Raw genomic sequence first — 17,509 nt, 5'->3', positions numbered from 1 at the left:
CACCCACCCCACCTCTTTCTTGGGAATGTGGTCCTCATGTTCTCTACACTACTTCCTGCTGTCTGAAGGTGACAGCATCTTTAGGGAACCCTGACAAAATTGAGATAATGGTGAAGTCCTCGGAAAACTAATTGTAACATTTGTTGTCCAGTCTCAGAACTGTTCCCATACAGAGGGATATATATCACCTGTCTTGCAGTTTTCCTTGATTTATTTATTTATGTTTGTAGCCAAGAGGTCTTACCTTTCAGGAGGTTTCCCCTATCAAACCTGATCTCTATTAACCCTGGAGGAATCCACAGCCTTTCATTTCCTATGGAAACAAAAGCATAACCTCTTTTCCAACTCAATATATTTTTCTGAATTCCATTTTAAAGTTAAGACAACCCTAAAGTATCTAGGCTGGTTTGATTCAGCAGACTCTTTTACAGTCTAATGTCTCTCAGTAGCTATCATTCACTCATCAGCATTCAAAAAACTCAAAGTCTACACCATACCAGATTCAGACTTCCTATCTTTACATGATTTTTTTACTTTATATTACTTTACTCTCTCTTTAAAGACTTTACTTTATTATTTATAAACTATTTACTTTTTTCTTTTACTGTCTATACCCATTTTCTTTTCTTTCTTAGACCTACATGTTTTTAAACAGATTATAACCTGTTTAGAGGTGTTTGTCCATCTGGACCTGTCTTAACTGCATATCTGTAACTTTTTCTGACCATGTGAGCCAAACCTTAAATGGCTAAGCTACAGGGGGTGGCTTTGGTGGCTGGCTTTACCTCTCTTTGGTGCATGACAGCCAGCCTGAAGACTGTGGCCACAGTCAGGAGCTACATTTAACTTAAGCCCATTTAAGCATTTAACTGGGAGCAGCATTCAACCACCCCCAGCTCTGGGGATATTCGTGCCCACACTGTGGCAGGTGTGGCAGGGGTTTTTACGTGGCACGCTGTTTCTACTTAGTGTGCCAGCTCACTGTATGGCAACACCGTGTCCTTGTTTTTGTTCTTTTGTTTTCTCTCTTTCTCTCTCTCTTTTTTTTTTATTTCTCACGGCCCTATGTGGAAATTCAAGGCCCACACTGGAATACTAAAGATAGCATGCTTTCCCTGACCACCAGCCCCTAAATCATGTCATAAAGACTTATTATTAGTTATGAATGCTTGGCCTTATCTTATGCTTGTTCACCAAGTTCTTTTAACTTATTTTAACCTGTTTCTCTTTATCTACATTTTATCTTGAGGCTTTGTACCTTCCTTCCACTCTGTATGTCCTACCCTGTGCCCAGCTGACTGGCAGCTGCCTGCCTGCCTGGCCCTGGACATCTCACTTTCTCTCTCCACTCTCATTCTCTCTCTCTTCCTCCTCCTTATTCTCTCTGCCCAATAGCCCTGCCTATCCCTCTACTGCTTACCTACTGGTTATTCAGCCTTTTATTAGAACAATCAGGTGCCTTAGGCAGGCAAGGTAAAAACATCGACACATCTTTACATAATTAAACAAATTCAGCATAAATAAATGTAACACATCTTTGTCTAGTTAAAGTAATATTCCATAGCACCCATTCCTGGGGAACTCTGAAGGAACATTTTGGGAAAACACATTCCTGCAGGGTTGGCTTTATGAAGGATCGTATCACTTTTGCCTTTTATTCTTCTTCATGACTTATCTCTATTGCCACGTTCACAATCATTCTTCCCCTATTCAACAGCAAACTAGGAGAATGACTGTCAACTTGAAAGAAACAAGAAGAAACTTGAAGAAACAAGAGGCAGTAATGAGGACTCTGAGCAGTCTCTTCTGCTGTCTGTCCTGTCTCTTCTGGGCATAGGGACTAAAACCCTAAACCTCACATGGAATGCTGGAGCAAGGCACCCGATCTCCTATCTCTTCCTCTTTAGATCAGTATCCAATGGGTCTTGTCTCTTGATTCAAAGCAAAGATTAATGAAATGGTCTCTGGGCTCCTGTAAAGAAGACTGATGGACTGACAGGGTTTTTTAATTACAAAATTCTATAAGATTAATCACACAGGGAAGTTGTTCAGGAAAAAGAATTAGTAAATGGAATAGGTTGAAACAACCTAAAAGTGCTGGCACACACCTGTTATCTCAACACTTGGGGGTGAAAGCAAGACCTGGAGGTTCAAGATCACCCTCTGTCAGCTACATAGACAGTATGAAAACCAGCTTGGGCTACATGAGAACCTGCAAAGAGAGGGAAGGGATGGGAAAGAAGAAATAGAAGGAGGAGAGATAGAGGCAGGGAGAAAGGGACCTAACAAATAAAAACATTTGAGAATAGCACACAGAAGCATGCTAAGAGTGCTTCCAAATCAGATGGACCACAGCACCAAATGTACCTCATGACCAAAATGCTTATTATATGTGTAAACTCATGTTGTCAGAAATATAATCATTTGCAACTGTCACTTTGAAGACAGAATTACCATGTTCTTCCTGTTTTACAATGTTTTCTAAACTGTTAGGTTATACTAGAGACTTCTGGTTATCAAAGTGAAAACTACTTTTAACTGCCTACACACACCAGGTTTGTGATTAATTTAACACACAAACATCATGAATAAATGAAGTTTGCAAACTTAAAAAAAATGCAAGCTCATTTTGACACCAAGTGAGCTCACTGGAAACCTTGAAAGAGGATCAGAAACCAGAGCAAAGCACTCAAGAGGCAAAGTCAGGCACATCTCTATGAGTTCAAGGCTAGCCTGGTCTACATAACAAGTACTGGGCAATCCAGAGCTACATAGAAAGACCCTGCTGAAGAAGGGGGAGGAGGAGGAGACATCAGAAACCAGAATAGTGCGACTTGAATAGTTACAGTGCAGATTCTGATAATGACAGCTATTTTTTCAAGAAACTAAGTAGTCAACTGGAAGGTTGCTAACTTGAGGACATGGTAGCATTTGTTTTTAAAAAAATTTAACCCAAAAAAGGTGCAATTGCCAAGGAAAGAGGTAAAAGCAGAAGTGACTTAGGAAAATCAAACGCATATAACTAAGCACAAAACTTTAACTGGTCTCTTGCGATGATTGAGGAAAAGGTTTACAGTACTTGCAGCTCGCTGAACCTTTCTCAGGCTGCAGTGGGGTATGTTTTAAATTGTCATATATGATGTGCACATGCCACCTTGTGGTGGTTCTAGGTATAGCATCTTTTAAATTTTTTTAATTATTTTTATTTTTATTGTTGAAGTGTGCATTTATATGATGCTTATTTATATGTGTGAGCCTGCTAGTCTGTGTGTTTACAACATGTGTGAAGTGTCCTAAGAGGCCATAAAAAGGCACTGCATGCCTCTGGAGCTGGAGTGTGAGAGCTGATTGATGTGGATGCTGGGAACCAAACCTAGGACCCCCACTTAAAGAAAAGAAGCATTATTTTTTTGTTTGTTGGAGATTTGGGCAGGTTGGCTTTGTGAGTTTGTTTGTTTGTTTGTTTGTTTGTTTGTTTGTTTGTTTGTTTGTTTGTTTGTTTGTTTGTTTGTTTGTTTAAGACAGGGTCTAACTATGTAGCTTTGGCTGGCCTGGAACTCCCTGTGTAGGCCTCAAATTCATAGAAATCCTCCTCCCTCTGCCTCTCAAGTGCTGGATTAAAGATGTACATTACCACTTCCAGCTAAGCAGGCTCTTTTAACCTCAGAGCCATCTCTTTAATCCCTAGAGAAAGCTTCTTTATCACCTGTTTTAAACATCATTAGAGTTCCAGCTATGAATTATAACATTTATTTTTGGTTTTTTAAGGGTTTTTTCCTTAACATGGATTCCTATTTTTTGCTTTCTTTTTGAGTAACACATACCATTAAGAGAGAATAATGCAATTCAAATTCAAAAAGGAACAGTCTGAGAAGCTATAAGAATTTTTTTTATGAGCTACCAGAACAAAATGCATAATCTAAAATTTTACAAGAAACTGTTTGAGTGCCCCTAAGTTAACCTGGTTGATCTTCGTTGGCAACTCAACTAGACTGAGAATCACCTGGGACACACAACTCTGGGTCTGCAGACAAGGGCGTGTGCGTGCTGACTGTGGGTAGCCCCACCTCACGGGTGGTCCTGGGCTGATTAGAGGAGACAGTGAGCTGAGCACCAGCATTACTCTCTCTGCTTCCTACCTTCAGATTCAGTGGAGCCAGACACCTCATACTCCTGCTGCTGCTCTGGACTCTTTTTCTCCCAAACCATGGGGGGAGGGGGACTTTTTTCTATAAGCATCATCATGTCAGATAATCACAGCTGTGAAAAAAGTTGGTACCCACAAATGGAGCTGCTCTGATGTTAAACCTGACCATAGGCAATTGGAACTGGACTGCAGTAGGGATGTGGAAGGGCTTGGAGATGAAAACTTAGAAAAACCCCCAAATTCTGGCACCAGAGCTTAATGAGCCACTCTGGTGAAGACTGTGAAGACCAGAAGTCAAGAAAAACTTAGACACTCATGAGATAATCTAACTCTATTGAAAGTGAACCATCCCTGTTACAGTCTATCAAAGAATCTGGCACACAATCCATCAATCAATTTAATCAATCAATGAATAAATAAATAATATATAGAAATGAGAGCCAGGAATGGTGGCACATGCCTTTAATCCCAGCACTTGGGAGGCAGGTGGATCTTTTCAAGTTGGAGCCCAGCTTTTTCTACATAGTTAATTCCAGGACAACTAGAGCTACATAACAAAGAGAACCTGTCTCAAAAAAAATGTTTTAAAAAAAGACAGAAAAGAAAAGAAAAAGGATACAGGACAATGAGAGCAGAGTAGGATATGGGACCACACTGCAGGAACAGCAGGACACCTTCAGAGAAGTGACCATATGGCTACTGTAGTATGTTGTGGAATATCATTTTAACTAGACAAAGATGTGTTACATTTGTTTATGTTGCAGGATATTAGTCTAACGATGTGAAGGTGTGTTACATTTGTTTATGCTGCATTTGTTAATGATGTAAAGAGGTGTTATATTTGCGTCTGCCACATTTGTTTAATAATCTAAAGATGTGCTGCATTTGTTTCACCATGCCTAAGGCACCTTATTGGTCTAATAAAAAGTTGAATGGCCAAAAGCTAGGCAGGAGAGGGATAGGCAGGGCTGCTAGGCAAAGAGAGTATGTAGAACAAGAAATGTAGTCTCTATAGAAGGAGGAAAATGAAGGAGAGAGGACCACACAACAGACCAGTCAGCCAGGCAGCTGCCAGACAGACAGGCATGGAGAAAGCCAAAAAAGTTAGCTAGAAAGGGGAGGGGGGAGAGAAGGAGAGAGAGAGAGAGAGAGAGAGAGAGAGAGAGAGAGAGAGAGAGAGAGAGAGAGAGAGAGGAAAGAAGGAAGGAGAAAGAAAGGAGGAAGGAAGGAAGCCCCAAGGCAAAATGTAGATGAAGAGAAATAGGATACTTTAAGTTATAAGAACTAGTGAGACATATTGGTGAAATTATTAAGGCCACTCCACGTAGTTAAAAAGGAGGTTTATTTTGTGGGGTAACTTACAAGTGAAGGGATAGGTAACAGGGTCTGGGAAAGGTGTAGTGCAGTCTGGCAGTGTTCTCTGGAGAACTCTGCTCGGTCTACCTCCAGTGTCCAGGGTCCAGGAACCAAGAGAGACAGTGCAACTGGATCTTGGGTCTTCAGGGTCCTCTCTCAGCCCTGCCATGTAGGCATGACCATTACCAAAGCCTCAATGGGGGTTGGAACTTCCAGGTCAAAGCTGGAAAGGCTACCCACTACATCTCCCCCTTTTGTCTAAATAAGAAGGTTCTAACCTAATACAAGACTATATACCAAAGAATGGTTATCAAATATTGTCCAGGAGTAATGAGGGATAATGACCTAGATAAGATGGAACTACAATCAATGTGAACAATATCAAACAAGATACACATACTAAAATCCAGAGAAGTCTAGAGCGTGGGTAAATGGCATGTTATAAAGATCATTTCAAAAGGTGTCCTGTCCTAAAGAACCTGAATCTAATACTTAATATGTTCTATCTAAGATTTTATATATATATATATATATATATATATATATATATATATATATATATACACACACACACACACACACACACACACACACACACACACACACACACACTAAGTTGTAACTATAACTGCTAGTCTTCAATCCCATCAAAGACCTGTGAAGGAATATAATGGTACCTGAGAAATGGAAGATGGATGCAAGCAACTTTTGGGAATCTTGCAAGAATAGACAGAGGTAGCTGGCAGCCTGGACAGTCACCTAATGTTTCTCAGCATTGTTGGTGCATTCAAATTGGCTACAGGCCTAGAGTATCTGACAGACCATTTTCAGAAGCAGGAATTCTGAAAGACCATCTTACCCTGTCTTGGCAGAGTTCAGAAGTCACTTTTCCTTGTGGCCCGCTTGTCCAGAAGGACAGCACTTGTATTGTCAGCAGTTGAGGAAAGGGCAGTTCTTTGCCCAATAGGCCATTTTGTGCCAAGAAGACAAACTTCCAAATGGAAATGTCTTAGAAGCCCAACATTCTCTCAGGATCAAATTGGTGCTGCCAGGAGCAATTGTGTCTCATGTCAACAGAATTCTAAGATATTTAAATGCCATATTCTCTAGGTCTATGAAGTGTTTGAAGATTACCTGTCCATCTGACCTATGTATCTGTAAATCTGGACAACCTAACTAACATAACTATAGAGATGACAAGCATAGGTGACTATAAATCTATGTCTAGTTATAATTTTCCTTAGTTATGGTAAATGATAAGTTAGATATGAAACCTTAGACTCACAAATATAAGATAGATATGATAACTTCTTTAATTTTGCCAAATACAAATAGACTAGTTATTATAAATAGACTAGATATTGTAACTGTAATTCTTGCTTGAGAATTGTTTTGTCATCTGTGATTTTACTATGTGGAAGTTAAAACCTTCCTTTTTGAAAAAAAAGAAAAAGGGAAGTGCTATGGGATGTTCTGTATGTTAAATGTGTTGCTCTGATTGGTTAATAAATAAAACACTGATTGGCCAGTAGCCAGGCAGGAAGTATAGGCAGGACAAGGAGAGAGGAGAATTCTGGGAAGTGGAAGGCTGAGTCAGAGACACTGCCAGCCACCGCCATGAGATGTTAAGATACTGATAAGCCACGAGCCATGTGGCCACTTATAGATTAATAGAAATGGGTTAATTTAAGATATAAGAACAGCTAGCTAGAAGCCTGCCATGGCCATACAGTTTATAAATAATATAAGCATGTGTGTGTTTATTTTATAAGTGGGCTGTGGGACAGAGAAAACTCCAGCTACAGGAACAAGCATAAGATAAGGCCAAACATCAATAACTAATAAATAGTCTCTGTGTCATGACTTGAGAGCTGGTTGGTGGCCCAGATAAAAGCCTGGTACATTTGGCATTCCAATGTTAGGCCCAAATTTCCACATAGTGCCTGATATCGGGGGGGGGGGGGGGGGGGGACCAACTCATTAAGTAGATAACAGTGTTCTGGGTAGGAATGGCTGCCGGAGCACGGGCACTAACATCCCAGAACTGGGCAACTGAATGCAGTTCCCAGTTTAAAAACATGGCTCTCACCAGGCCCATGGGGAGTAGAGCTCTTCTTCCAAGGACCCAAGGAGGGGGGCGGGGGGCGCAACCACCAGAGCTGCCAGCAGAGGGCCTAGCTGAAGCTGCTTACCAGTTAAAATGTGCAGCAAGAGGCACTTAGTAAAGCAGGTCCAGATAGATAAGAAAACCTCTAAATGGGTCTCACTGTGCTTAAAAATATGCATAGGCTTAAGAAAGAACAGAAAGGGGGTAGAGACAGAAAATCATAGAAAAAAGTTTAAAATAATAAAAAGTCTTTAAAAATGAGTAAAGTAATATAAAAAAAGAATAAGCCACATAATAATGAAGAATATACAGGCCGTCTATATATTGTATGGTGTTATATTGACTTTAATTTTTTTGAATACTGATGAGCAAATGACAGTTGCTGAGAGACATGGGACTGTAAGAGGGACTGCTGAATCAAACCAACCTACATACTTTAGGAATTCCTTAACTCTAAAGTGGAAGTCAAATATATATATATATATATATATTGAGTTGGGTAAGTGGTTATGCTTTTGTTTCCACAGGCTGTGGATTTATTCGAGGTTAATAAAGTTCAGGTTTGATTGGGGGAGAACCCCTGAAAGTCCTGGCTACAGACATAAAGAAATAAACCTAAAATAAACTACAAGACAGAGGATACATATTTTACCTGCTCAAACGTAAATCAAAGAATAATCTTTGGCTGGCTTGTGTACAACACATAGTCCACAGTTGTGTTAATTCAAGTGTGTAAGTTACCTTTGAAAGTGTGTGTGTTTTCAGATCAAGGGGACAAGACACCAATGAAAATAGGTGGCCCAGGTGATCCAGACTTTCAGATTGTGTCTACTGCAGTTTTCTCAGAGTTCTGTATCCAGAACAGCTTCAAAAATGCTGACTGAGATAGTCCAGCCTCACAAACTATTCTAGCCAGAACTATAAATAAGCTTTAGGCTTTCCATTGCACAGAAACTGAACAACAAATGTTACAGCTAGTTCTCCCAGGACTTGACCATTAGCTCAATTTACTCAAAGTCCCCTAAAGACACCATTGTCCCCAGACAACAGGAAGCAATTTTGAGAACATGAAACCCACATTCCCAAAAGGTAAGGTGTGTAGTTTTAAATCATTTGGTAGGTTATGGATGCTTGTCATCATTTAGGAGGGTTTGTTGCAAATTGTTATTGGTCATTGTAAGGAAAGAAACTAAATAAGGAAGGTTAGATTCAAAGATCTTTAAAAAAACAGGGAGATATAGAAATGATAGGATAAAAGTAGATTATTGAATCTACTTTTAAACTAAAAAACAACTCAAATATTTTACATTGGTGTGGATGTTTGTATATTAACACAAATTTAAGGGGTTTTTTTACAGCATACTGTATATATGATTATACTCTTGTTTAAGGTACAGCACTTATCTAGTTCATTTAAAAATGTACGGTGTAGTTCTAGTCTTTGAAAGCTATTATGATAAACAATTTAGGATAATTAAGAAAAGAAGGTTAGTAGTTAATTATCTATAACGATCAAACCTGTAGTTACTTTATATATGTTTTCAAAATCATACAGATATATATTTTAGATAGATGGGTGGTCTCCAAATGCTTCAGAGACCTACAGAATATGACATTTAAAATGTTTAATAACCTAAGGTTTTTCATGACAATCAGACTTATCTGCTCCTGGCAGCATCAATCTACTTAATGAAAGAATGATGGATATCTGCAGTTGGTTTTCTTTTTTACTCTTTTGGCTCTTTGCTCCTTGGGGGGCCCACCACCCAGCTCCCAAATAAATCACATAGATAGAGATCTATTCTTACTTTTAAATGCCTGCCCTTAGCTTGGCTTGTTTCTTACCAATTTTTCTTAACTTATCCCATCTACCTTTTGCCTCTGAGCTTTTACCTTTCTCTGCTTCTATATATCTTTTCTTTCCTTCTTATTCCACATCTGGCTGTGTAGCTGGGTGGCTGGACCCTTCTTTTCTCACTCCTTGACCTCTCTTTTCTCTTTTTTTCTTTCTATTTATTCTCTCTGCTTGCCAGACCTGTCTATCCTTTCTTCTGCCTTGCTATTGACCATTCAGCTCTTTATTAAGCCAATCAGATGTTTCAGACAGGCAAAGTAATACAGCTTCACAGAATTAAACAAATGCAACATAAAAGAATGTAACACATCTCTGAATCATTAAACTACTGTTCCACAGCATAATGCATCTTAAAATAATATTCCACAACATTTCCTCCTTTTTGCCTAAATAAAAATGAAAGATTTTAACTTTAACATAGTAAAACTATATACAACAAAAACCATTCTCAAATAGGAATGACATTTGCAATGTGCAGTCCATTTTTATTTAGTAAATCAGAGAAAATATGCCATTATCTATCTTATCTTAGTAACTCCAAAGTTTTATACCTAATTTACATTCTATCATAACTAAGGAAAACTATAATGGTTGGGTCTTTAGTCTTTAACTCCATCAAAGACCCCATAGAAGGATGCAATATTACCTAACAACAGAGACACCTTGCTGTGTAGACAGTCAACCAAAGTTCCTCTGCAATATTGAGGCATCCATCTTCAGCCTACAGGCCTAGAATATCTGGCAGACTTTTCAGGGAAGCAGGAAATTTGAAGGACTGCCCTGCCTTGTATTGGCAAAATTCATCAGTCACTTTTCTCTGTGCCCTGAAAAATATCTGCCAGACTCTTCTGTCTTTTTCCTGTGTGTCCTGCATGTCCAGTTTGTACAACATATTGTCAAGTAGTCAAGGTGAGAGCAGGTTCTTGCCCAAATGACTAGCTTTGCCACAATGAAAACAAACTCCATAAGGAATTTCTTCAATGCCTATCATCTTTTCTAAAGTAAATAGATGCTGCCAGGAGCAGATTGTCTCATTGTTATGAAAAAAAACTATGTTAACAAAACATTTTAAATGCCATTTTCCATAGGTATTTGAAGTGTTTGAAATCTATCTATCTATCTACCATCTATCTATCTATGTATCTATCTATCTATCTATCTATCCAAAATATATCTCTATGTGATCTTGAAAACATACCTAACATATCTACCAATTTGATTGTTATAAATGACTAACTACTAACCTGTGTTTCTTGATTACCCTAAATAGTTTATAATCATAGCTTTTAAAAACTAGAATTTTACCTTACATTTTTAAATGAACTGCATAGGTACAATACCTTACAAGAAAAGAAACATATAAACAGTGAAATAAAAATAACTTTAAATTCCTATCAATATTCTTTATTCCCCTAAATGATAACAAACACCCATAACCCACCAAATAATACTCACCCACACTATTTATTTAGAATGTGGGCATCATTTTCTCTAGACTACTTCATGTTGTCTGTATGCAAAGCATCTTCAGGGGTCCCTGAGAAAATTGAAATAATGGCCAACTCCTGGGAAGACAAGTGGTAATCTTTGTTGATATATATCACTCATCAAGTTTCAAGAGATCTCCCATGATCACACTTGATCTATATTAACCTAGAATAAATCCATAATCTCTTGTTTCCTATGGAAACAAAAGCAAAACCTCTTCTTCAAAGCACTTTTGACTTCCATTTGACAAAATACATCTTCTGATTTCTTTTTTAAAGTTAAAGCATTCCTAAAGTATATAGGCTGGTTTATTTCAATAGTCCCTCTTTCAATCCCATGTCTGTGAGCAGCTGTCTTTTGCTCATCAGCATTCAAAATCAACACAACAACATGCAGGATCCAGACTCCCTGTGTATTTTGTATCATTCTATGGCCTTTTTTTTGTTCTTTTATTACTTTTACTCTCTTTAAAGACTTTATTATTTTTAAACTATATATTTCTTTCTATGTCTATACCCATTTTTTCTTTCCTTAAGCCTACACACATTGTTAAACACACTGGAACCTGTTTAGAGTTTTTTGTTTTTTTTCAATCTGGACCTCATTCACTGCATAACTTTCGACTGTGTGAGCAAACTTTAAAACTGCTAGGCTACAGCTGGTTCCTCCACACAGTTCTGTTGGCTGGCTCTGCCTGCTTATAGGTTCCTGACAGCCAAGCCTAACGCTCGCAGCCTGGCCAGAGGTGCATTTGACCAGGAACTGCATTCAGCCCCCCAATTCTGGAATGCCAGTGCCCTGCCTGTGGCAGGAGATTTTTACTTAGATTTTTGTTTCTATTTAGGAGGGAAAAAAAGCTGTTCATGTGCTCTGCTGTATGGCAGAACTTCTTAAAGGAATAATATCTTTAATTTTCCTTTTCTTTTCAAGCTTTCTCAGACCCAATGGAAATTCAAGCCTCATGGAGAAGTTCAGCAGAGGAACCTTGGGTGACTGTCCAAGCAGCCATACGGCTATCATTTCTCTAGTTTTAGAAGTGCACTTTCTGTTTACTAGGTATATTACATCCTCTGGTGTCTTTGATGAATAGTTATAATAGAAGGTAAATTAGGTGCAGAGCTTTGGATTCATCAAGATAGAAAGATAATAGAGAGATTTCTTCTAATTTGAGAAATACAGATAGACTGGATGTTGTAAATGTAATTCTTACTTGATGTTGTAAATGTAATTCTTACTTGATTCTTCTTACTGTATACTTTTACTATGTTAAAGTTAAAACCTCTCTTTTAATTTAGTGGGAAATGTTGTGGAATATTATTTTAACTAGATAACGATGTATTACATTTGTTTATGCTGTGGAATAGTACTTCTACTATGTGAAGTTACCTTACGTTTGTTTATGCTGCCTTTGATAATGTTATAAAGATGTGTTGCTGTTTCAACTTTCCTGCCTAAGGCACCTGATTGGTCTAATAAAAAGCTGAATGGCCAATAGCTAGGCAGGAGAGGGATAGGCAGGGATGGTGGGCAGAGAGAATAAGGAGGAAGAGAAAGCTAGGCTCGAGAGAAGGAAGAGAAGAGAATGAGGGAGAAAGAGAGGGACATTTCCAAGGCCAGAAGCCAGGCAGTCACCAGACAGACAGACATGGAGACAGCAGGTAAATAAGAAAGAAAGGTTAAAAAGCCCTCGGGCAAAATATAACAGGGTAATTTAAGTTATAAGAGCTAGTTGAGTCAAGCTTAAGATAAGGCTGAGCATTCATAACTAATAATAAGTCTGTGTCATGGTTTGGGAGCTGGTTGGTGACCCCAAAGAATGCTTGGTACAGTAGTCTATTCTAAAATAACACAAAAAGTCTAATCAGGGAACACAGCAACAGAAACTATAACATACACTGATTCACATTGTGATGTTACTGCTGTCTTCTATTGGATTGGGCTTTCCTATGTGAATGTGTCTTTCTTGGAATAGTCTATATTATTTACACCCTAAATCTACTTTACTTTTCCTGCTTTTTTACTGTCCTAAATAATATCATTTATTGAAGATTTAGATACAGCATATTTTATGCTAAATACTATACAGCTTTTTTTTAATTCTTACAAAAATCCAAAATCTTTTAAGTATATACTTTATATTGTGTTGCTATTTTCTGGCTTTTTAAAGAGCTCTCTCTCTCTCTCTCTCTCTCTCTCTCTCTCTCTCTCTCTCTCTCTCTTTTTTAATTTACTTAGTGTGTGTGCATGTGTTCATACACACTGGAGACCCAAAGAGGGAGTCAAATTCTCTAGAGTTAGAGTTACAGGGTGTGGTAAGTCATCTGACCTATGTGTTAAGAAAGACAGAAAATACATGGAGTTGGATGGGTGGGAAGGTAGGGAAGATCTGGGAGGAATGAGGGAGGGGAACCATACCTGATCAGAGCATAATATATATATTTTAAAAATTCAATAAAAAAAATCTCTGGTCTCTAAAGAAACAGCAAGTGCTCTTAACTGGTGAACTGTATCTCCAAACCTTATTTTGTGATTTGTGAAATGGTTGCTCTGTAGCTGAGGCTGGCCTGGTACTGTAGTATAGTAATTTCTTCCAAATGTATCATTTCTTCCAGAAAAAGAGGACAGGCTGTTCAAACTCTGGAAGTAAACAAGCTTGATATGTCTGGGAAAGATGAAACTCACAAGATTCATGAAGGCTCTTCCCCAAGGCTATATATAGAATCACAAAGAACTGGGGGTAGAGAGTGGGGGATGAGACACTGACCAGACCACCTGCTAGGAGGAGATTCTCAGGCCTGCCCAGCAGCCTACAAAATGTGAAGAAAGCCCAAGCAACAGTCATCATTCATACTGGATCCAGCTTTTCAGAGTTGCAGGCAACTTTGAGTTATCACTGCTTCTGGAAGCAACCCCTTAACCGAAGCTGCTATAAGTAACCCTAATCAACTCATTGGTTCAACAAGCAGACCTTGAAATAATTGTTACTTTGATCTGTCATGGGCCTCTATATAGAACAAGTAGACATGTGCATATTGTATCCCCACTAAAATATTAGACAATGGGAACCCACTATATATAGCGCAGGGTGAGTGTCAAATTCTCAGCAGTCCTCTTGCCTCAGCCTGTGGGATATTTTATTTGTGTTCTAACAAATAAACCCTGCCTAGAGATCTGAGGAAAAAGCCAGCCACTATATTAAACATAGAGGTCAGGCAGTGGTAGCATATGCCTTTAATCCTAGCACTCAGGAGGCAGAGAGTCATCCGGATCTCTGTGAGTTCAAGGCCACACTGGGAACAGAGCCAGGCGGTGGCACACACCTTTAATCCCAGCACTAGTTAGCCATAGAGGTCTGGAGTTCTGAACAGACAAGACAGGAAGTGATAGAGCTGGGCAGAAAGAAGAAAGTGATTTAGAGCTGGACAGAGAGAGGAAGTAAGATGGCAGGGCACAGAAAGGTATATAGGTGTTAGTATGCAGGAAGTAGATCTCTCTTGGGCTGAGGATTTCCTAGCGGTAAGAGCTTGTGACTTGGCTTGTTCTATTCCTCTGATCTCTCAGTTTTCACCCCAATGTGTGGCCCTGAGTTTTTATTAAGAAGACCTTTTAAGGTTCGTGTTATATCAGCCTTCCAATACTGCTAGCATTACAGACATGTGCCTTTGTGTCTGGCTTTAACTATGTAACTTTGTGTCGTGTTCCCCCCACCACACTTTACAAATGAGAATACTAAGACCTCTTCAAGATCACACAGTTAACAATTGGTGAGATTCCATGCACTCTTGCTTCCAGAACCACCAGCATCTTATCCCTAATTTTGGTTGTAATAATATTTGATTAATTAACAACTGGTGTGTTTTTAAAAGATGGAGAACAAGGGGGAAAGAATTGGTACATACTACATAGCTGTGTAGTAGAGACAGAAAGTAACTGCTATTACATCTAGCACTTGTTTTTTGGTTTGGTTGGGCTTTTTTGTTTTTGTTTTGTTTTGTTTTGCGCGGTAGCAAACGTTTATTGGGGGTGGGGGCATCAGTCCTTCTTGGCCGCAGCCTTCCTCATGGCAGCCAGCACTTTGCTCAGCTCCTCCCGCTTCCTCTTGGTGCGGATGTGCGTGCCCACCCTCTGCACGATGAACTTGAGCGCGCGCTTGTCCTTGGACACCTTGAGCAGCTCCATGGCGCGCCGCTCATAGGGAGCGAAGCCGCACACCTCCCGGATCATGTCCCACACCAACTTGGTGTGCTTGGTAAGGTGCCCAAGGCGCCGGCTATGTCTCAGCTTGCTGATGTTCTTCCTTGTCACCTTGTGGCCCTTGTTGAGGCCCACGGCCGTGGGGTAGCGCAGGGCCATGGCTGCAGACGAGACAGCGGCTGAAACCCAGCACCTCGGCCCGTGATGCCCATCTGCCTTCCTCCGACGCCCCCGTGGGCCCGGGAGCCCCGATGGCAGCTCAGGAGCCCCAATGGCGACAGGTGCCGCCCTGACCATCTCCACTTACCTGGACATCTAGCACTTGTAAAACCATAAAATCTTGAAAAATGTTTTCCCGTTTACAAGTAATACATATACACGTTGCTTTTCCATCTGCACAGAGACTGTACTTTAATCTGTTGCTGTTGTTGCCAGCAAATGCAGCTCCACAGATGACGGCCTGCTTCGCTGGCAGTGGCCTGGCTGCTCAGGCCTTGGCCTGGTGGGAGTTCTGTTCCTGCAGGAGCAGGCTATGTTGCTGCGGCCAAACACAGCTTTTAATTAAATCTCTATCATTCCATTTATCAATAAGACTCAGGAGTCAAGGGCTGAAGTAAAAACCTGCTAGCTCAGAGAGGTTGAGTAGCGACTAGCTAACCTTCTCTCTTTGCAGGTATCTCCAAAAGAAAGAGAGTCTGCTGTGCCAAAACAAAAACCCCATGCTACACTAAGTCCCTCCCTACTACTTCCTGGGCATCTCTCTATCAACTTACAGACACCCTATGACTCTCTGATTACTTTCTGTCAATTAGTTGCTAACCCGGCCTCCAGACCCAAGGTTGATTTTATTTAATTAATGCAAATGCAAACTTGGGGTTTACAGTGTGATTGAATATCCCACAATATTTCCTCCTTTTTGTCCAAATAAAAACAAAAGGTTTGACTCTAACACAGTAAAACTATACACAATATGAACAATTATCAGGTATTTTCTAAATAAAAAGGAAGTGTTTTAACTCTAATATACTAAAACTATATACAATATATGTAATTATCGGGTAAGAATTACATTTACAATATCCATTCCATTTTTTCTTTTTTTGCAAACCCATAGAAAATACTGTATTATCTATCCTATCTTGGTAAGTTCAAAGTTGTATACCTACACCACTTCTATCATAACTTATACAACCAACCTAGAAATATATTTTTAGGCCTAAAAACATTTTCTTCAATAAATAGCTTAAGACTTTATGTCTCTCAACCTTATGCAATTTACATCTCTTTTGTGAGTTTCTTTTCTGAATTTTGTAACAAGGAAAACTCTAACTATAACTATCTAGACTTTCACCCTACCAAAGACTTGAGAAGGATATAATATTACCTTGTGGTAATATATTGTGTACCCTAATAAAATTTGCCTGAAGATCAGAAAACATAACAAGCCACTATATTAAATATAGAAGCCAGGCAGTGATAGCACACAGCTTTAATTCCAGCACTCAGAAGGCATCGATCCATCTGGATCTCTGTGAGTTCAAAGCCACCCAGTACTACATGAGATTGACTCAGGCTAGGAAAGAAAACAGAGGCAGTGGTGGCACACACCTTTAATCCCAGTGCTGGGAAGCACAGGTGCCTTTAACCCCAGGAAGTGATGGCTGGTCAAAGAAAGGTATATAAGGCCTGAGGAGACAGGAAATAAAGACTTTTCAGCAGAAGTGTCCCTTTCAGCTGGAGGCTTTCCCAGGCTGAGGAGTTGGTGAGGTAAGAGGTGGTGGCTGTGGCTTGTTCCTTTGTCTCTCTCATCTTTCAGCATTTACACCAATCTGGCTCTGGATTTTATTATAAGAGCATTTAGGATTCATTTAGCATTACCCAAGTAAACAAGAAGTGTAGAGCAAACAACTTCCAAAACCATAGAAATAACAGAAACAGCTGGCTACCTGGAAAGTCAGGCAAGGTTCCTCTGCAATGTTGGGATATCTATTTTAGGCAACACTGTGGCCTAGCATATCTCAAAGCCTTTTCAGTGAAGCAGCAAATTTTGAAAGCCTGTCCTGCCTTGTCTTGACAAGCTTTGACAGTTGCCTTCTTTTGTGTCCTGCTTGTCCAATTTGGAAAATGCACTGTCAGCAGTCAAGGCAAGGAATGTTTCTAAGCCAGTGGCTAACTTTGCAACAATAAAAGCTAACTCCATATGGTGGTTCATTGATGCCCATCATATTTTTTGGAATAAATTGTTGCTGCCAGGAACAGACATGTCTCACTGTTGTGAAAAACCTTAGGTTATTAAAAGATCTTAAATGTCATATTCTTTAGGCCTCAGAAATGTTTTAAGACCACCTATCTATCTAAAATA

At 39.5% G+C, this 17,509-nt stretch overlaps 1 pseudogene; it reads right to left on the bottom strand.

Moving 5' to 3' along the window:
- Window positions 1-14,981: 14,981 nt before the first annotated feature.
- LOC102921309 (large ribosomal subunit protein eL36 pseudogene) lies at window positions 14,982-15,306 on the bottom strand (annotated as a pseudogene).
- Window positions 15,307-17,509: the final 2,203 nt, after the last annotated feature.

This window comes from Peromyscus maniculatus, chromosome 3, assembly GCF_049852395.1.
Source record: "Peromyscus maniculatus bairdii isolate BWxNUB_F1_BW_parent chromosome 3, HU_Pman_BW_mat_3.1, whole genome shotgun sequence".
In the NCBI taxonomy this organism is placed as follows: Eukaryota; Metazoa; Chordata; class Mammalia; order Rodentia; family Cricetidae; genus Peromyscus; species Peromyscus maniculatus.
Note: the sequence above shows the minus strand (reverse complement) of the source record. Positions and strands in the feature narration are given on the sequence as shown.